At 41.4% G+C, this 20,695-nt stretch overlaps 1 long non-coding RNA gene and 1 other non-coding gene across 2 annotated transcripts in view; both read right to left on the bottom strand.

Moving 5' to 3' along the window:
• Positions 1 to 20,695, bottom strand: part of LOC149918716 (uncharacterized) — an 84,861-nt gene that overhangs the window by 4,799 nt on the left and 59,367 nt on the right. Inside the window, exons 2-3 of the long non-coding RNA XR_016465318.1 lie at positions 4,392 to 4,658; positions 1,503 to 1,629 (exon numbers count right to left, since the gene is read on the bottom strand). This is a non-coding gene — a long non-coding RNA (uncharacterized LOC149918716). The remainder of the gene's footprint in view (positions 1 to 1,502; positions 1,630 to 4,391; positions 4,659 to 20,695) is intronic.
• TRNAS-GCU (transfer RNA serine (anticodon GCU)) lies at positions 17,325 to 17,406 on the bottom strand. Its single transcript has one exon. It is a non-coding gene; the product is annotated as a tRNA-Ser (tRNA).

Below are 20,695 nucleotides of genomic sequence, written 5' to 3' on the forward strand. Positions count from 1 at the left end.
TATAGGTCTTTCATACTCTTCCATCCATGTAAGTTATCATAGGTTCACAGAATCATTAAGGCTGGAAAAGATCTCTAGGATCATCTAGTCCAAAAGTCAACCCCTCACCACCACATCCACAAAGGCATGACTTTCAGTGCCACATCTCCACACTTCTTGAAACATTACATGTTAAGAAAAGAGACTGCATGGAATGTTATAAACACAATCTCAGTCCCAGTGCAAGGTTTGTGTCACTGTTTTTTTCCATAAAGTCAAAAAATATCTTTTCAATATTGCAGTTGCTGCTGCTTCTGAGGTGCCAGTGAGAGTTTGTTCAAAAGGTTACTTATCTGGGTCATGAAATCAATGGGATCAGTGGGAGCTTGCAGAGGGTTTGCCCTGCTCTGCGTATAGCACAATATTCTGCTTTGCCCCCAGCCAGCTTAGGACACTGCACCAGGCAGATTAGCTTCTGTACTGACTAATGAGTACATTAAAATGACTTACATTTGCAAGAAACAAGTGCCCTGATAAGATGATAGAAGAATTTGTTTCCTCCATACGTTAGTTATAGTAATTGCCTGGAGAAGCTCCTCGCTGTGCTGTGTGTTGCTATGAGCTCCAAAAGGGATATTTATGAGTTTGGCTGAGTAGTCTGGTTTGCCTTCAGCTCCGAAGTGCAGGGTGCTGTTTCCTTGCAGACAAATTGATACTTTTTGTATCTGGTATTTTTGACTGGGGAAAAGTTCAACTCAAGACCAAGCTCCAGACTCCCAGACATTTGGTTCAGGACAAACACACTCCCTTCCATTTTCTAATTAAGTTCCCATCTCAAAAGAAAACAGATAGCAACTTTCCATATCTTTCTGCCTGAGAAAAGATGATTATAATAATCTTCCAGCCTGTGTCTTTTTTTGAGGACTGCTGTAAGCAGACATGGAGGCCTATTAGAGCTACATTAATTAGTGGAGAGCATGCATGCGCTTCCTGGATGCCTCTCTGCTGTGGCTCAGAGATAACAGAGGCTGCCTTCATTAAGAGCAACTTGTAAAGATCTCAGGCTGCTCCCCTCTCTCCTGCTGCTCAGCTAGTCCTGGCTAAGCCCTCTGTGATTATACTGACATCTAATTAATGAGCTAATTCCAGCATCCTACCCTTCCACATTTAACTGCTCATTAGAGCACAGAACTTCTCCATATTGCAACTTCTTGAAAGGGCTGTGCTTAACCTATTGGTTTAGGAAGATGCCCCAGTAGTGTCTTGCCTCTGCTCTGGTGGTGGCAGCTGCTCCTTCTACCAGAGGGAAGGTGGGCTGGCAAAGGGGAAGGAAAGCATCTCCAGTTTCCATGTTTGTCCCCAGCCTGCATTAGCCATTTCTCACCAGGCATTGCAGGCATGTCAATGCAACGTTAAGACATCTTCCCAAAATGGCTCTTCAAAAGGTTATGTCAGAATTTGGCTTCCATTTGTAGATGCTCACTGCCTGCCAGGACTGACCTTGCATACTGAGGACAATATACCTGCTTAAGGAATAGGAATTTGTTTGTTCCTCCCATTGTTTGAGCGTTGCACATGCCTGAAGAGTTTCCACTCTGAAAAGTGAAGCTGGGATGCTTTGTCACAGTTGTAGTTTTATTTCTGCAGCATCTGTGTTGGGGAGAGAAGAGATGAAAATGTTCAACTTTGTTTTTGACTCCACGGGTTTTGATTAGGACCTTTTGGGTTTTTAAGAACAAAGACTAAACAGACAGCTAGAAAAAAATCATGTCTCATCAAGTCTGCAAATATCAAGTCTGCAAATATCTAGATGGGTCACTCAGAAGATAATGCCCCTTATTTATTTCCATGGAAACTACAACAAATACAAAGAGCAGAATAGCACTATGTGATAGAGCAAATTTTCAGTTTCAGAACAGTATTTTTCAACATAGTCACCACCATCAGCTGTGCATTTTCACCAGGGATGAACAAGCACCTGCATGATGCACTTATAATGGTCTGCAGTAGCAGAGATGACCTGCAGTTGTCACTGCTGAAATGCACCATCTGCCACATCACTCATCTCACATCTGCTGTTTGGTGCCCATAAATGTGCAGCAAGTGTCAATAAATGCCAATGGGTGCTTTTTTTTTTTTTTCCATGGAGGAGTTCAGTGACACACCTCTGTTTCATACACATTTCCATGTCAGATGCCATTTTGTCAGATTGCCCCTCTGCTGCCACCTGTCACATGGCAACAAGATGCAATGGGACTCTGGTGGGAAAGTTCAATCTCTACTGCCATACCATCAACATCAGACTCTGACATCATGGGCCTATATCGTAAGAACAGGGACACAATTTTGGAGCAGCCCTCATAGGTTTGTGATCCAAATTTCATTATAGGTCCCTACAACTCCACTGACTGTGGAGCCCTGCAGATCCTCAATCACATCTCAAAACTTATGGCTTATTTCCAAGATCATCACTTTTCCCCAAACAAATCGAATCTGAGGGTGGAAATCACACCAGGCAAATTATTTCCCAGCAAGAGTTTGGTGACCTGAGGGGTTCTTTCTATTGCAGCCAAAGGTGTAGGTTGCACCTGCACCTGGAGTGATGAAGAATTTCATTTACTGCTGGACCTAGATGTCCTATGGGACACATGATGGAGGATGCTGATGCTGCTGAGATCCCTTGGTGTTGATCAGGATCAACATCTGAGTCCACTCCCACATGACCTGTTCATATCTTATCTCTGTGGGATTACATGCTATGGTTGAGACAAATCCAAGAGAGACCCAGCTTCCCCTGGAAGTGACTTAAATAAATCATGATCTGTATCACAGGAAAACAACAACAACAAACAAACCAACAAACAACAACAACAACATACAGTGCTTCTGAGGAGGCAAGGCAAATTTGTCAGTGAAAAAATGCTATTTTAACCTGGGGCAGTCTGTGAGTACTTTGTACATTAGAGATCTTTGTACATGAGAGCTCTTTGACTGCCTTGCTTATAATTATATTAACTCAGAGCTTTAACTAGACTCTTATGAATATGCATGGCTGTGATCTCCTTCATAACTCAGCAAAATGCTTTTCATCCCAGGGTCTTAGGAATCCTTGTGAGTTGGTTCTGCTTGCTGCTGCACACCTCTCTGAAAGGTAGGCACGTGGAGCATGGCTCTGAGCACCCTGTGTGCAGTTGCCAGGCATCTGCTGAGCTGCAAGCAGCTAGCACGTATCCTGCTCATGCCTTGCAGAGCTCTTCTGCTGAGATGTGCTATCAGAGCAGAGTTTCTGAAGTGCTGCTAATCATAGAATTATAAAGGTTGGGAAAGGCCGCTAAGTTCATCTAGTCCAATCATCAACCCATCACCCAGAAATTAAGAATGTGACCAAATGAACAGGGTAGAGAAGATTCTAGCACATCGTTTGATGCTTTTTACAAAATCTACCTGATCTGCCTGATTTGGTGGTTGGCAACCTTGCCCACAGTATGGGGTTGGAACTGGATGGGCTTTAAGGTTGCTTCCAACCCAAGCCATTCCGTGATTCTATGATCTGACATTTAACCATAATCTGTGCTGTACTTTCACTGATCACCTCTTGTTGTTGACTGCAGTGGTGCAGCCTCATGCCAGAAGTCTATCTCACCATCTTTCTGAATGTTTATATATTGGCTTGCCAAGACCAACAGGTTATATGCAGGTTTTGTTGTTGTTGTTGTTTTTTGAGCAAGTCCCTTAGAATATTCCAGTGTAGTTACCAGTCTGCAGGGTCCTCTAAATCAACCCAGACTAATAAGGATGTTGATAATGCAGATGTGTCACTGCATGTACTGTTGGCAGACTGCAGCACTGAACTCTGTCATTCTGTCATCCTAAAACAAATGCCTACGCAAACATTTCTCTAGAAAATAAATACTATAAAACTTACTAATTCAAGACAAGGTATGTAAGTAAAGACATCATCTGGTTTTCAGACCAGTGAGCTCAAAAGAAAAATTTCAGAAAGCTTATAGGCAAACATGAGCTTCTTCAGCTCTGCAATAGAAGCAGGAAGCTTCCAAGACAGGTAATGGAAGAGAAAAGCTGTCAGTTTGATTAGCTGTGTATCAGGCCATCTCTGAAGGAAAGGTGGTTGGTACCTATCAAGTAGAAAGATGTTAATGGAACACAGAGAAGGGTGCTGAGGCAGTTATCTCCTGAGGCAACATTGTATGGAAAAAGGGGAACATGGAGAAGTTATCAGGAAGAGAAATTTTATGCCATAAAAAGCCATTGCTAAAAAGCCATTGGTTTTGGGGTAGAATAAAGTTACAGAATTTAATTTCTCATATTTGGCATAAGTCTTCTAAGCTTCCTTAATTCAGTTTTTGAACAAACAAGTAAAGAGAGTTTTAAAAAGCCTTTAAATAGCTTACCTTAGCAGAAATGGAGGGTAAATGCAGCACACTTTCCACTCTTGAATATCCAGCACATATATTAAAAACACAGCCTCCATAACCTCTCATGTTCTCTTCAGGGAAGACTTATATCTACTTTGAAGATCTGAAGAGCATGCAGCCAGGACGGTGTCTTGTGCCCAATGTCCCCATGCTCCATCCTTATTTAATAACTCCATATTTAACATCCTTATTTAAATCCTCCATATTTAAGAACACATTAGTTCTGTACAGTCATACTCATACCTGCAAGATAGTTTAAAGGCCAAAAGTTTGTCCAGGTAGGAGAGGCCATCCCTAGCAAGCTGCTGCCTGAAATGGCCATAGGAGACGGAGATGGGATTTCTGGGTAATTTCAGGGAACATACTGAACATACTTGATGTATGGAAATTTACTTTTTGCACGCTAACTTTTGGGAAAATGGAGAAATGTGATGTTGGGACATAGATTTTTGAAGGACAGACATTCTCTAATCTCCGCATACAAATGGGCTGCTTCTGGGCACAGGGAGAATGGCTGCATTGTTGGGGAGTTGGATATCCTGTGTTTTCTGAGCACGTGCACAAAGACAGCCACAGTTCAGCAGAAAGTTGCACTGAGAACAAGAAAAAGCAGGGAAAAGTCACTGTAATTTACTCTTAGTGCCAACAAGAGGGGAAAATGTAGTTGAGAGAGGCTCAGAAACCTGGAAGATACTCAATCACTCCTTGTACAGCTGAAGGGATGTAGTTTTCCCTTCTTCTAACACTGACCCATTCATTTCTTACAGTGTAGAAGATAAAATCAAATGTCACCTGCAAGAAAGCCCCAAGAACACAGGAGGGAGCAGAGTTCAGCATCAGAATCCTCCACCTGAGCTATGAGACAGAGCTTTCTAATGGCTTAGAAGGGCCTCTTCTCCCATGTAACTAGCAATAGGACTAGAGGGAATGGCCTCAAGTTGTGTCAGAGAAGATTCATATTGGTTATTAGGAAAAGATTCTTCTCAGAAAGAGTGGTGAGGCACTGGAAAAGGGGAGTGGTGGAATCACTGTCCCTGGAGGTGTTCTAGCAATGCTGAGATGTTGTACTGAGGAGCACGGTTTAGTGGAAAATATCGGAGATGGGTGGATGGTTGGACTGGATGATCTTGGGGTTCTTTTCCAACTTTGGTGTTTCTATGATTCTGTGATTCTATACTTTCCATCCCTCTTCTCAGCTTTCCCAATTTATTCTGCTTGTTCACTGTAATCAATGTTAGATGGGGTGGAAATTATTTTTTAGAACAGGTCTTCATTCAATATGACATGCCTTCTCTATTAAACATAGACAAATTGGAAGCTTTCTGGGAGAATTAATTCAAACTCTTGCAGACTGCCTCCCATAAATAAAAACCTGTCCAACCCATATGTATGGAAATGGACTCACTAGGAGGCTGCTTCCTGCCTCATTTCCAGGTCTCTAATGAAAGAAAGACTTAGATAGACCTATTCATACAGAACTTAAAAGTAGCCTGAGATGGCAAATAATAGTCAGAGGTGTGAGAGCCACTGAGCACAAACAGCAGAAGATGGGAATCATGGGCAGACACATCTGAGTCTTCAGAGGCAATGAAGATGCATTGATTCCCACTTAGAGCAAACCCGTCCTTCAGAAGAACAGCAAAGACAAAGTCACTGACAGAAGACATTTTTGTCTTTCTTTTAGCTTTTCCTTTTCTCTTCTTCTTCCTTTTTCTCTCCTTTTCTTTTTCTTTTTTTCTTTTTCTTATTCTTTTTCTTTCTTCCTTTTCCTTTTTCTTTTCCTTTTCATTTTTCTTTCTTTTTTTCTCTTTCTTTTTCTTTTTCTTTTTCTTTTTCATTTTTTATTTTCTTTATCTTTTTCTTTCTCTCTCTGTTTTCTTCTTGAGTAGCAAGAATTATGCTGCAACAGGATTTACCTTTCTGCTTCTTGAAGAAAACATTTGTGTAGCCTTGCAGCATCCTGACGAGAGACTGAACGCTATGAAATTGGGCACTCAGATATGACTCACAGCTGAGAACAACGCCAGCACAATGGGACATAGCTGTGCAAGACAGTGGGGCTCTAGGTTGCACGTCATTATCTTCAGTGCAGAAGTGGCAATCAACAAATTGTGTGCCTGGTCACCCCTAGATGATGTGCCTGAAAACAAGCACAAACTGTATTGCCCCAGTTAGAGACAGGTGCGCTCTGTGGCTTTGAGACTACCCTGCTGCTCAAGTGCCCCTATATGCTCTCTGAATAGCATCCTCACGACCATTTAACCTTTTTTGTACTGTACTGAGCAGTCTGCTTGAATTTCATACATCATTCATGCCAGAGATATCTGCAGTGGCACCAATCCGTGCAGACTTTCCCAGATAAGAAATCCCACATCTGATCCATTTGAAGCAGTTACAAAGCTCTTTCTGTTCTGACACCACCCAAAGCCCAGAGAAGCAGTGGGAGGATGGAAGCAGCATGTGTTTATATCCACTATTATGTGCTCGCCTTGGGAATCACTGCACCATTTTCAAAATATACAATTAGTTTAAAGTTGAAATATACAATTAGTTGAAAGTTGTTCCCTGTGACACGTCTGCTAATGAACACTTAAATAACAACTTTGCAGCCAAAGTACTGCAGCTGTGAATTTCTCCAAAGACTACTGTATTTCTGAAAAATAAGAACATTTTCTTTTAAATGGTGGAAAAAATACTGTATGTTCCTCATCTGAATGGATGCTCAGCATGGCTGCAGTCTGAGAGTTGTTTTTTTGTCCTTAACTACTATGGGCTTTTCCAAACTTCCACAGCATCCCCCACCACACAGGCATTAGGTTATCAGCATATGAAACTTAATTCACATGCTCTGTTAAGAAAAAATAATGCAGATTTTCCTTTTTCCATTGGCTTTTCTGCTCAGTATCCTGCTCCCAGGTAGTGACTAGAGTTATGAAAACCCCTTCAGCTGCTTTCTACCACCCCACTGGTCAATAAATAAAAATCACCAGTGAACCTCTGCAACACAAGTGTGGGTTGGTGTGGGAGTGAACAAAGATTGGCCAACTCCATCTGCAGCAGTAGTGCTTATAGCTCTTAGTCTCTCTTAGTGGAGAGATATAAAGCTCAGTAACCTACAGTGTATGTACAATAAAAGCATCTTACAACGTGTGATTTAGTAAAGCAAAAGAAATACCCATCCTAAAAAGGCACTAGAACTGCAGGGCCAGCTGGGAGGACAAGGGAGTTCCTTTACATTTGTATGTCTCCAAATCTATCTCCAAAAGGTATTCAGTGGAAGATGTTAGAACAGATGGCCCCATATAACAACAGTCTGATTCACTGAGGCTGCCTTCTTATTACAGGGCGGAACCAGCAAGTGAAATTCAAATACAGATGGGAGATAAGGGCCATAGCTGATGCCCTGGGAAACATGCGGAACAAGTCTGGCCAAGGCTGAGAATTCAGGCAATCTGTAGGATCAGATGCAGACTAGCAGTATGCAGGGAGGTGAGGCCTGAACTTCTATTTGTGCTCTCCAGTTGCTGCAAGTACCTTAGAGCTCCTTGGTCAATGTCAGGAACAATTCTGGATGGGAAGGGTCTGAGGTTGGCTTTCTTTATCTTGTTTTACTGTTTTGTAATCTTTTGCCAAGGTTTAAGTGCTGATACTTTACTGGTATGGTGGTGGATGCTCCATTAATTCAAGTTTAGGCTGGACAGGGCTGCATTTGGATAACTGTTCCAATACAGAAGTCTCTTATATTCCTGCCTGGTGTTCAGAGCATTGCATATATTGCATATATATTGCAAATAATCAGCAGAAAAAATCATTGCAGAAACTTCAGAAAAAAAGCTAATTGGCTGAGGAGTTAGTTCATTCTGCATATAGGTGTTTAACTGAAATAAAGCCATTTCATAATGAAACCAATCCAGAAGAACTGCAGCAGTGAGCAGATCCCATTCGGAAAATCTAATAGTGTCTGAACAGCCTTTTCTTCCTAAGGGTACCAACAAGATACAGAAGGTTAGGAGCTTTATACTGTGCTATGGCAGCAGAAGCAGTTGACATAGTGACACTGGCACGCTGAGATTGAATAGATATCAAAGGGTTGTGCTTCATCTCAGTCTCCAAATTCAGTGAGAGTCTTTAAAGTTTGCAGAGATAAGAGACAGAGATTGCTTCTATAGCAGCTCTTGGAGAGGAAATGAATGACACTTTCATCACTTTCTCACTTTTTTCAGATGGCAGGGGAAAGCTCTGTGCAAGACATTAATGGTGTTTTGAGAGACGTTCACATCTTGCAAGAAGTAGCAATAAATGATCTTCTCCAATAGCTAGGCATACATCATTTATTTCAAAGGCCATTAAGGTTGAGGCTGACTCTGAATGCAGTCTTTCTGTTTGTCAACTACAAATGTCTCTACTGTGTTTGTATAGAAGTGTGTTTTTTTAATGTTTGTTTGTTTTAAAGTAGTTTCTCCCATTTGGATCAGAGGATCAAGAACAGCAGAGATTGAAGATTTCCCAAACTCAGTCCTTCCAGTTCAAATCAGCAACAGAGCAGAGAACTGGAGGAAACTGAAACTTTGTTGTTGGTCTGGTTGGAAGTTTTGCTGTACCTCAGGTCCAGGGAGAATTCCCAAGCTGGGAAGTTTCAGCTCAAGTGGTTAAAACTGAGCAAAATGACAAGTGACAGGAGATGTATTTATTATGGGTGGAAGGGATCCTGCCTTCAAAGCAGGCAAGTGAGTTGTTCCTCATTTGTTGATCTCATTGAAAATGCATCCTGCTCTCCAATCTGCACATTTTTCTATGTATTTTTGATTGTTCTCTCTTCAGTGAGAACATGGATATTTCAAAAACTAAGTGAAATCCAAAAATTTGGCTTATCTGTGTGACATCTGTATTCTGTGTCCTTTACTGAGCTCAGATCAGATCACAATAATCAGACAAAAGATGTGCCATATAACTGTACGCTCCAAAGGTTGTCTCCACAGAAAGCTTAGCCTCCCACTTCTGTCAATAGTGGATTACTCATGACAGAGTAGCCTGCAGATTGATTATTCCCGTTATTTTGTGATCCCTCTTCTGGTGCACTGAAAGGCAGTGATTCAGCTATCCAAAGAGCAGTAAATGAAATGAAATGAAGGACTTAGTTAAGAGCAACTCTAATTCAAAAATTGTTGGATAGAATATTGCTGAATTCATTTAAAATTCCTTTCCTTTCTTTTTATTTTTGTAATGTAGCTCCATCTGAGGTAAATCAGCTATAAAGCCAAGGGAACCATACTGGCATTCCACCTTGACTAATCACGGATAGTGAAGCATTTTGAACAGTCTTTTTCTATTTCAGAGCATTCTTTTGTTTAATAAGATTAGTCCTTCGTTAATAAGAGTTTTATACAGTGTACTGCAGTTTATTTATTTGTATTAGTGCAGCATGAAAACATTTCAGAGACTAGAAGAGATGAACTGTGCAACAGCAGCTGTTTTCTGCTGGCTGGAAGGAATGAATGTACTGTTCTAAAATGGATATTCTGTTTTCTAGAAGGAAATTTAAAGTGGATATTAAAAGGATAGTCCAGCATAGAAAAGAGAGAAATACAGAGGACTCAGGTACAGGCTGTCCAGAGGAGCTGTGGATGCCCCAACCCTGGAGGCATTCAAGGCCAGGTTGCATAGGGCACTGGGCAGCCTGAGCTGGTGGGTGGTAAGCAGCCCACAGCAGGTGGTTAGGACTCGGTAATCTCTAAACCTATACTGGAAAAATCTCCAATCTCAGCCATTCTATGATTCTATTACTTCTATGGGAAACGAGATATTGCATCAAGCAGGGGCTGGAAATGACCCAGCATGGCAGCATCTTAAAGCCAAGTGGGCAAGGTCAGTGAAGGGGGCTGTCAAAACGCTGCATCCCAGCATTGTGAATATACCTACCCCATCACCAAATCCCTGGTAGTGAGCCCAACACCTAAATTCAGTGTGATGTATGAATCATATTGCACAAATGCCAGCGTGGTAAATAAGAGTGGTACAGATGCTAAGCTACTGCAGGGTATGTGACAGGGAGGAAGGAAAAGTTAAATTCACCTTTATCTATCAATCTTTTTCACAGTTAATGCTTCAGTTATGACTACAGTTTATCATCATCTTTTCAAACAGTGAAAGACTTTGTGTCCCATCACTCACTAAATGGAACAATGCCACAATGACAGCACTTCAACCGGGGAAGGCTGATGTATATAAATTTTGTTTATTTCTTTTCCATAGTCAAAAGTCAAATGTAAATTTCTGCTTTTGCTCAGTTTCTCAATTTACAAAGCAATCTTTCATTTGGCTCATAAGAAAAACCTGTTTCTGTGGGCTTGCATATAGCTTAAGTATGCCATTTTGCATATGTAGATTCCATTACACTTAAATGAGAAGGAAATACATTGTCTCACTGTTCCTTGCTCTCCCTGTGCCAATAGAAGACAATGAAGTTCAGTCAGACCCCCAGTTGCTGTTGCTGGGATACGGTCAGCAGGTAAGTGTGAGAAGATGCAAAATAAAAGATGTTATTGCAACATTGCAAGAGGCAAAGTGTTACAGATGCAAAATTTCTCAGTAAAGAGCCAGAAAGTTAGAGGGGAATGACCTTATTTAGGAATCACCTATATAAAGACATTCAAATATAACCAACTGATGTTGAGATTATTTTAAATTCCAAGGAAAACATGGTAAAAAGAGGCTGGGTCTGACGACTGGAGGACTATCAGACACCTACAGAACAGAAATGACCCTTGTCTTGTGCCTGGAGGCTCAGCCACTGAGGACCTGAGCAAGAAGTGACAGTACTTGCATAAAAAACATTACTTTGTTTTGGCATTCAGCTTTATCTGATCTAGCAATAGATGAATGTAATCACTGCCCAGTCCCAACCGTGTGATTGGTCTTTTGGTGATGGCAATCAGCTGCCTCTCTTTACACCAGCAGAAGTGGATTCCACTTGGAGCTCTGTTTCCTCCACAGAAAATGAAAATAATGGAAATAGAACTCTTTCTGTTCTTGAAAATCCAAGGTAATCCCTGTTCCCAAGTGTTCCTGAATATTCCTGAGTGCCATCTGCCGGCACCTCCTCGTGACCCTCACGACAGCTCTCCCATTCTGCGCAGTCCCTAAGGGCTGCACAGTGCTGCCTTTATGGACACACATGCTGCAGCCCACAGTGAGCTTGGTTGCCCCATCACTGGGTCAGAAGCAGTTCAGCTGGAGGGTGTATAAACGGCAGGAGGATAAATCTTCAAATGTATGTAAATGGGGTTATGCTCAGCTTTGTCACCCTGATCATCTACTAGGAAGTTTCAGCCTTGAACTCCAATCTCAGAGTGAAGGCAATTTATGAATATATCTGGCTAATGGGTCACAGACATTTCCCAGACAGGCCTTTATGTTCTTTTTCACTCTAGACCACCTACTTAGGTATCCCTTCTGCATCCAGTGCCCCACTGCTCCCATCCTTTCTCCTCACATTCCTCCATCTCACTACATTTATATAACCAAGTATTTTGCACTTTTAGGAAATACAGCTTTGTTGCCTCTGTACTTTATCTGATGGCTCAGTAGCCTAGGCAGGTTGCTGCAGGGCACTCTATGTAGGTTTGGAAATGCTCAGTGGTAGAAAAAATGTAAGGTCTGAGAGGTCTGGATAACTGGATAAACTGTGGGAGAGGCAATAACACCTAAATAGCAGCCTGTGTTGCCTAGACAGTCATAGATGTCAAATATACTTGAGAATTTAGGTAGCAGGGAATTATCACCCTATGGAAGTGTTGCACTGAGGATTCAAATCCATGAAACTCAAGTGACTGGAGAGAGTGGGAACAGAAGCAACATTTTTCAGGATTTTCTCTCATAGTGGTAGGACACATTATGAGAAAAGAAGTCTTTTTTTTTTTTTCAGTTAATGTACCAGCATGGAAGAGCCTGGCTTTTCATCATATCCTCATCATGTTCATGTTTAAATGGTTATGGACTTGAATGAAGTGGCAAAGTCACCTATGTAAGGAAATAAGCGTAAAATAATCTTGTCCTGCCTCTTTCTGTTCTCAGCACTGGCTCTGTCTAGATATTTTAAAAGGAGATAAAGCACAATGCTTCATAGCTAATGAGGTTCAAAGAGTATTTCAGAGGCACTGTAAAACACAAAATCAGTAACAACTGATGAAAACAAATTTTTTCCTCATAGATCACACTAGTAAATTGTTCAGTGCATTAGAGAACTATGCCAGTGTGCATTTTACATTGCTAATGGCCTGTGTGCAGAAATTTGGCATTTACAATGCAGACAGTAGAGAATACATACAAAACTCATCAGCAATCAGTTTGGATCCTTCATCAGAATTCTTTGAGGAAATGTGGCACAAGTTATCTGTTACTGAAGTCAACAAGTGTCTCCCCAAGGACTTCTCCATGAGATTGGATTAAATACCAGGGACTGTAAGGCATGTCCATTTTTCACAAATGTGTTTCTGAAAATAGCCAGTACAGAAATATCAATTATTTGTAGACAGAACATGGCACATCTTTCCTTCCACTTGTATTCAACAGGTAAGGTTTAGAGAAGTGCACTTTCTCTGGATAACTCTTTTTTTTCTGGACTTTTTCCTTCCTATCACTTTTATTTATTTATTTTTTTAACCAAATATAATTGGCTGAAAATAAGAGAAGAATAAGAGATTGAAATAACAAGAAAATGTGCTTATATAAAGTCCCTTGGAAATGGATATGATTTCATGCCCACTGTAGCTCAGACAGAGTTAATTCTGCACCTGCACAGGAAGAGGCAAGGGGATCAGGTAATCTCTTGAGCTTTCTTTCAAGCCAACCTTTAATGGTTCTGTATTGCATTCTTTTCTTTTTCTGTGGATATTTTTCTCTTTCTATAGTGAATAAAACAACCACATTCATTCTAATACCTGTGGTGTACTCATATTGTATAAGAGTGGTGCAATTGAAATCTGGAGCATTACTTTTGCTGGCAGGAAGCACAGGGGTCTATACAACCCTCCAGACTGTGACCATATTAGAAGTGTGGCTGTAGTGTTTATGGGATTTGTGGCAGAAAACAGCTACATGATGGAGAATAGCTCCAGGAGCAGCTTCCTAACTATGGAGATGTAGCAGAGTAGCATACAGTTTAAGTTTAAGGCTTCATCCAAATTAATCAAAACCAGCGAGTATCTTATCACAGATTGAATAGGCTTTGGGTTTTGGCTTATTTTGGTCCCATCAGAACTTTTTATCTCAGTAATTAATTTAGCCAAATGGATATTAGTCTTCAAATATACTCATCTTCCCATTCCATTAAAATTACTTCAGAGAGGTCTTTTTCTTTTAATCAGGAAGGAGTGATTATATTTTATCTCTCTGTTTCTCTAGTTAAATCAAAATGGCCCTTTGAGGCATGACTGCATATTTCTAGTGGTACTATCAGGAGGGGCTCAAATGGAATTTGAGATTAACTGTTCCGGGAAGACGCATATCCCAGTGGCTGCATGGGCAAGGTTGGGATGACCATAATTCATCCCAGCCTCACATAGCAGGCTGTGCTGAGATGAGGTGTCTCACAGAGTTATGAGTCACTTTCTATACTGCTTAATCAAGAGACATGGCTTGGGTCTCATTTACTGAAAAAGGTAATAAGTGAAAAGCACTCAATTTTATCACACAAAATTATAAAATAATAAATTGAAAAGGAATATGTCATGTACATACTACTATCTAGAGCTCCTATCCTATGAATGCTGTTTTCCAAACAGGCAGGTACTGGTAATGTGAATAATAGTGAGGAAGCTTCATTTTTTGCCTGGGATTGATGATGGCACAAGCTTGGAAAAGCCTGTTTCACTTCAGAGATTACACCATAATATGATGGGTGGGAAGATGTGGCTTTCAGTAGTTACAACACTCTACAAATAAATTTCTTGTACAGTAGTTCATTTTTCCTATTATCTCCTCCTTAGCCAAGGCTAATCAGCTCTAAAACTCACTGTAATGCTGAGGAATGCCAGAACCACAAACATAGAATCATAGAATAGCTTGGGTTGGAAGGGACCCCAAAGATCATCAATTTCCAACCCCCCTATCACAGCAGGGTCCTTTCCTCTTGCTTCCTCATCCTCTTTCACAAGTTCTGGATGACAAAAGGCCTTCGTAGTCAACAGCTTTGTAGAACTTTTAAGTTACAATGTTATCTGAATCCATAAGAACTACAAGTTACACACCAGACCAAGAAATACCAGTCTGTTTTGTACCCTGCAGCTGATTCAGAACATCATGTACATCACAGGCCAGCAAACAGACTCCGTGGTGTATTAGAAGTAACCTTAGATAACAGTGGCATTTATCACAATGGATGAAAATCAACTCAATGAACATCAGCTTTTAAAATACAGTCATCAATTGTCAAGCCAGTTGTCACTGAATAATCTTTATGATCAAAGGAGAACAATAGGTGCAGTCTATCTCATGCTACAGTAGACATAATGAATTGTATGTTACTTTTCTCTACAGCCTCAAAAGGAAACCGGACTCAAAAGGAAACTAATCCAAATGGAGACGTGTGAAGTTGGGTGCAATGATTCCTAATTCAGTCTTTGTTAAGAGTTACTCTCTCGGGTGGCCCATAGCTACAGGGGAAGTACATTCAACCAGTTAAGACTAAATGTTTAATGCCTGGTTAAGACCCAGTGAGTCATCTAAAGCCTGGAACAAATACTGAACTACAGTCCTTATTTTTCTTTTTTGCCTCAGGTACATCTGCTTCGGAAAAATGAGATGCCAACTTACAGACACTGCTGAAATGTTTTGAGAAACATGAAGGATACAAATTATAAGGTCTTATAATTATTCATTTCATCTATGGATGTCACAACAATTGTCTCCCCTGAGGACTGCAGGTATGGACAGTAGACTAGGCAAGAAAGGAAGGGAAGAAGAAAGGAGGTTGGAGGTGCTTTGGCAGTGAGGTCACTCTCGAGGGTGCTGTGGGAAGAGGATGCTTGTCGAGCCTTGGCACAAGCAGAGTTTACTCTCATATGCAGCTGTTGCTCACTTAGGAAACATTAGAAGGCCAGGACAAAGGTGAAACAAGGTGATGATTGTACTGTCTCCACAGGGTTGACTCACTCAGAGCCCCAGGGCAGCACTCCACCAGTTAAAGCTCAGACACAGAAAATAGTTAAGAAGTTTGTGCTCAACTGTCCACAACATAAAATCCCCTCCCTCTTGCTCTGAGCATATAGAAATATGCATTCATATTGCTTTCTTTAACATATGCACAGAACAAAATCACTTTCTACCCTGTAGTGCTCTTTCTAATGCTTCATCTCCATATTTTCTATTAGCTGGATGAAAGCTCTTCAAATTCACTGCAAGAAATTTGTTCCTTATTTTTCATACATTTGTTTACACCAGAGATGCATCTAGAATTCCTTACCTTTGCCACAGAAAAGACACTAAGAAGAACAAAATCATTTTGTTCAAATAAAAAGGAATACAGGGAAAATACTCACTGCCTGAATATGCACAGAAGGTCATTACTGGCATTACAACATGACTTTTTAATTAGTTTTTAATTGCACAAACACAGAAGGCGATTCCATCTTTTACGGCATAGTTTATGACCAGAAACTTTATTCGCCAAACAGACACTGTAACAGCAAAAAAACTTGCACTCACTCCAGAATTGATAGTTACAATGCGTATCCTGCTGGTTATACCAGCTACCCATGGGCGACCTGGAGGGAAGCTATTTGACCAAAATTAGCAAGTGTTATAGAACATGCTGGTAAAATAAACCCTCTTAGCCCAGTACTTTTGTTCTCCATCTTCTTAAGCTCCCCTTAGATGCTGAAAGGCTATAAGCAGATTCCCACATTTCCACATGGATTTCCTTCTTCAGTCTGAATAAGCCCAACTCACCCAACCTTTCTTCATAGGAGATGAGCTCCAGTCCTCCTGATCATCTTTGTGTCCCTCCTCTGGACCCGCTCCAAGAGCTCCACATCTTTCCTGTGCTGGGGGGCACCAGGCCTGCAGTACTGCAGGTGGGGTCTCACAAGGGCAGAGCAGAGGGGGACAACCTCGCACTGTTGGCCACCCTTCTTCTGAAGCAGTCTGGGATACTGTTGGCCTTCCAGGCTGCAAGAGCACACTCATATCCAGCTTTTCATCCAGTAGGACCTCCAGATCCTTCTCTGCAACGCTGCTCTCAATGTGTTCTTCTCCCAGACTGTACTCATATCAGAGATCACCCCCTTGCAAAACCTTGAACGTGGGTGACAGGTCTGTTTGGATGACATTCCTTACAAAGTTCTGTTGCATTAGCTGTACAAGCTCTGCTTGCTACTGTCTACAAATGTGTTGAGGGTGCACTCAATCCCACTGCCTTGGTTGTTCATAAAGATGTAAAAGAGCATTAGTGCCATGATGGACCCCTGGGAACACCATTTGTCACCAGCCTCCACCTGCTGACCTGTTGACCCTCTGGCTGTAACCATCCAACCAGGTCCTTTTCCACTGAATGGTCCAGCCTCCAAATCCATATCTCCCAATTTAGAAATAAGAATGTCATGTGGGACAATGCCAAAGGCCTTGCAGAATTCCAGGTAGATGATATCAGTCGCTTTTCCTTTGTCCACTAATTCTGTCATGCAGAGGTGAGACTCATCAGCTTGTATTTCCCCAGGTCTTCCTTTTTATCCCTCTTAAAAATGGGAGTAATGTTTCCCTTTTTCCAGTCTTTGGGGACTTCACCTGACAGCCATGACTTTTCAGATAAGATGCAGTGTGTCTTGGCAACCACATCAGCCTGCACAACCCTGGGATGCATGTCATCAGGCCCCATAGACTTGTACACATTCAGTCTCATAAAGATTTGCCTGCCGACGAGGATGGGATTCGAACCCATGCGTGCAGAGCACAATGGATTAGCAGTCCATCGCCTTAACCACTCGGCCACCTCGTCTGCTATTATCACACTGTAAAGTCTACATCTAAAATACAGTACATACATAATATTTTAAATTGTGTACTTTTTCTTTCATTGACGCTATCAGGAGCTCAGGATGAGCAGCTCGGGTGGAGATATGTGCACTGCAGCCATCCAACCTTTGGTATGATTAATCTTTCCCTATCAAGTAACAGAAGTAGTACTTTTGACTCAAAAGTCTACATTCAGTTTGTTTAGAACTAATTATCTGCAAAAGCATGCATTTTGATGGTTTGCTTGTTGGCTTGCCTGTAGTGTACAATAATTGAAATCACTTCATTCGTCTAGCAATGCCTTGAGCTTTGTTTGTTAACAATGCCCGTAAATTTCAGCACTGAGAGTACATAAAGGCTATTTGTGAAGAGTCCCTTGGGAATGACTGATGGATCATTCTGGCTGTTGTTTGTCTACTTCTGCCTATTCCCATCTCGGAATAATCTGGTTACTTTGAGAATTGATCCCTTCCTTCCTCACCAGTGGCAACTGGCTGCAAGCATTAGTAGAGAAGCAGAGGGAATGTTTCAGAGCTCTGGAAAAACTGAAAGGAGCATCCCGTCTTACCATAGGCATCAAATTACATTTATAAGAGTATCTGGCCTCTGAGTTACCTCCTGAATTGTGGGAGCAAAGGGAGCATCAATGCCCTACTCAGAGAAGAAACAGTAGTCCACATTGCACATCAGCTTTATTTTCCCATAAAAGAGGATAGTCAGTGAGAAGACAAGAGATTTCCACATGTTTTTCAGGCTTCTTCTAAATCTAAGGAAACAGAAAGACTGGAAGAATATGGTAATTTGCCTTCACCTTAGCATTTCAAACAAAAATCTGCCGCAGCCACGTGCTTGTCTCCAAGACTTTCTGTCTTGTCTGGCAACTATTATTTTTAAACCAGCTGAATTTCTCCTTGAGGAGTTACCACTGCTACTCTCACCCCTCCAGTTCCATCCCACTCTGAATTACTTTTCCTCCTATGATGCAGTCTTATTGCATCACAGGATACATGTCACTAGGCTTCCCCCAGTCCATACCTCAGATCTCATTTTAAAGATGATCTTCATATTTGATAAGTGTGGAAAGTGCAATCCAAAATGTTTGTAATTGATCTTGCCTTACTTAAGGAAAGTTACATCTCTTACTTAAGGAAAAATGTAGCTGTCCAATGCATTTGCTTGCAAATTTTGGTAGCTTCTGGAGTGATTTATTCCTTAAGTAATGCTTCCCTAGCACACTGAGAAAAGGCATTTTGAGTGTTATCAGTCTTTTATTTACATGACCCTCAGTCCTACATGCCACACACATGACCCAGCATCTCATGGTGCTATGTTAATAAGGAATGCATACAAGTATTTCTAGTGCACATCAGCAGCTGGTTTGTTTCATTTGAACATTTTTTAAGCATTTTGCTTCCCTCTAATTACTATCCATAAGCATATGAACAAACAACCAAGACATGGGACTGTACTCTAGTATGGATCCCCTCTGCCATGCTTTCCATCATACAGCACTCAAAACTGTTCCAGGAGTTCAACGAGGTTTGGAGGTGCTGTATATTATGTCTTATTATGAGTGCATACATCTCCCATGAAATGCCACCTCCTGGTTTCGTTGCGTTTCCTTTTTACTTCACCCTCCACAACAGCACCTCTGTGGTCCACTTTTCAGAATCAGGCCCCAGAATGGAACAAGATCTGAATGTAGGTAGATCAGGACCAAAACCTCAGCTCTGGAAAGAGATGTCAGAGTGTCTGCATGTGACCTGTACTCTGTGTTACTTATCTCCAGATGAGAACCTCATACAGTCTTTATTTTTACCAGTGCTTGATGTAGTCTAATCTAGGTATTGCAAGACAAATAATAAATGCTAAAAGAAGTTTTTCACAGAGGTTCAGGACAAACCAAGCCCTAATTCTTTAATTCCCCCAACTCTGATGTTTCCTTATCATTACATCTTGTGTCAGAGAATCATAGAATCCTAGAATCACAAGGTTGGAAACGACCTGTAAGATCATGTAGTCCAACCGTCTTCTCATTACCATTGCTACCACAAACTAAACCATATCTCGCAGCTCCTCGTCCAGGCACCTCTTGAACACTGCCAGGGATGGCAACTCCACCACCTCCCTTGGCAGGCCATTCCAGTGCCTGACCACTCTCTAAGAGAAAAAGCTCTTCCTCAGGTCTAACCTAAACCTCCTCTGGTACAACTTGTGGCCATTTCCCAGGGTCCTGTTTGCTGCCTGGGAGCAGAGGCCAAACCCCTCCTCATTACAACCTCCCTTCAGGAAGTTGTAGAGTGCAGTGAGGTCTCCCCTGAGCCTCCTCTTCTCCAGACTTAACAATCCCAGCTCCCTCAGCCGCTCCTCATAGGAGTGAAGTGAATTCTGTTTCAGAGCATGATTACTACTAAATTATCTTTATCCTCTAGGTAACTTTTGACCTAATAAACAGTACTTCTGTAAATCAGCATGAACATGTAGCAGTAGTTTTATGGATTTTAACTCTTGCATTTTGGAGAGTGAGTTATAGTATGTACCTATGTTCAGCTCTCCAGTTTGTGGACAAGTCTTTGCAAAATACACAAAATGTTATTTTTGCAGATGAGTTGATCTGATGTGAAGAAGAAATTCCAAGCAACAGAAGGTTCGGATATTTAAGTAGTTAAGGTTTCCCAAGGTAGCATGGCCAGGATTCCTCTGAGTAAACACTGACTACATTACCCGTGCCTCCACCTGAATTTCTCATGTGAGCAACCACTGGAGTCAGCAGAGAGGTCTGGGAATATTTAATATGCCATTCATCTCTTGTACAATGGTGTTTAAAATAGATAGGATGATTCATTCTCTGTGAGCTCTTGTCTTCATTGTCTATCAAGAGAGACTGAGACGCAAGGATCGTCTGCGGGTATGCAAAGTTAAACAATTTTAACAACAGTTCTTAACACTTGGCTATTAATAACTGTCTGTGGAGATATTAACTCTTCCCTCTTGGAAAGTTACATGGCTTAAGCTTTCATAGCTCATTATTAAAGTTGGCCTGCATTGCTTTGCACTGAAATGTGACCTACTGTCTCCTATCTGGGGCATTACCTCTCACTGTGGTGACTCAGGGAAGCAGTACAGTTCAGCTGACCAGAGGTGACTTGGCATATCTCAGCTGCTTGGATATTGTCTGAGCTGAAGGTGCTTCTGACAACTCCAGCCCTTTTCTACAGATGCCATGTAATCATATGGTAACTTTTTCCCAAATATCCAAACAGAAATTATTT

The sequence above is a fragment of the Phasianus colchicus genome, chromosome 3, assembly GCF_987193195.1.
Source record: "Phasianus colchicus chromosome 3, bPhaCol1.hap1.1, whole genome shotgun sequence".
Lineage (NCBI taxonomy): Eukaryota > Metazoa > Chordata > Aves > Galliformes > Phasianidae > Phasianus > Phasianus colchicus.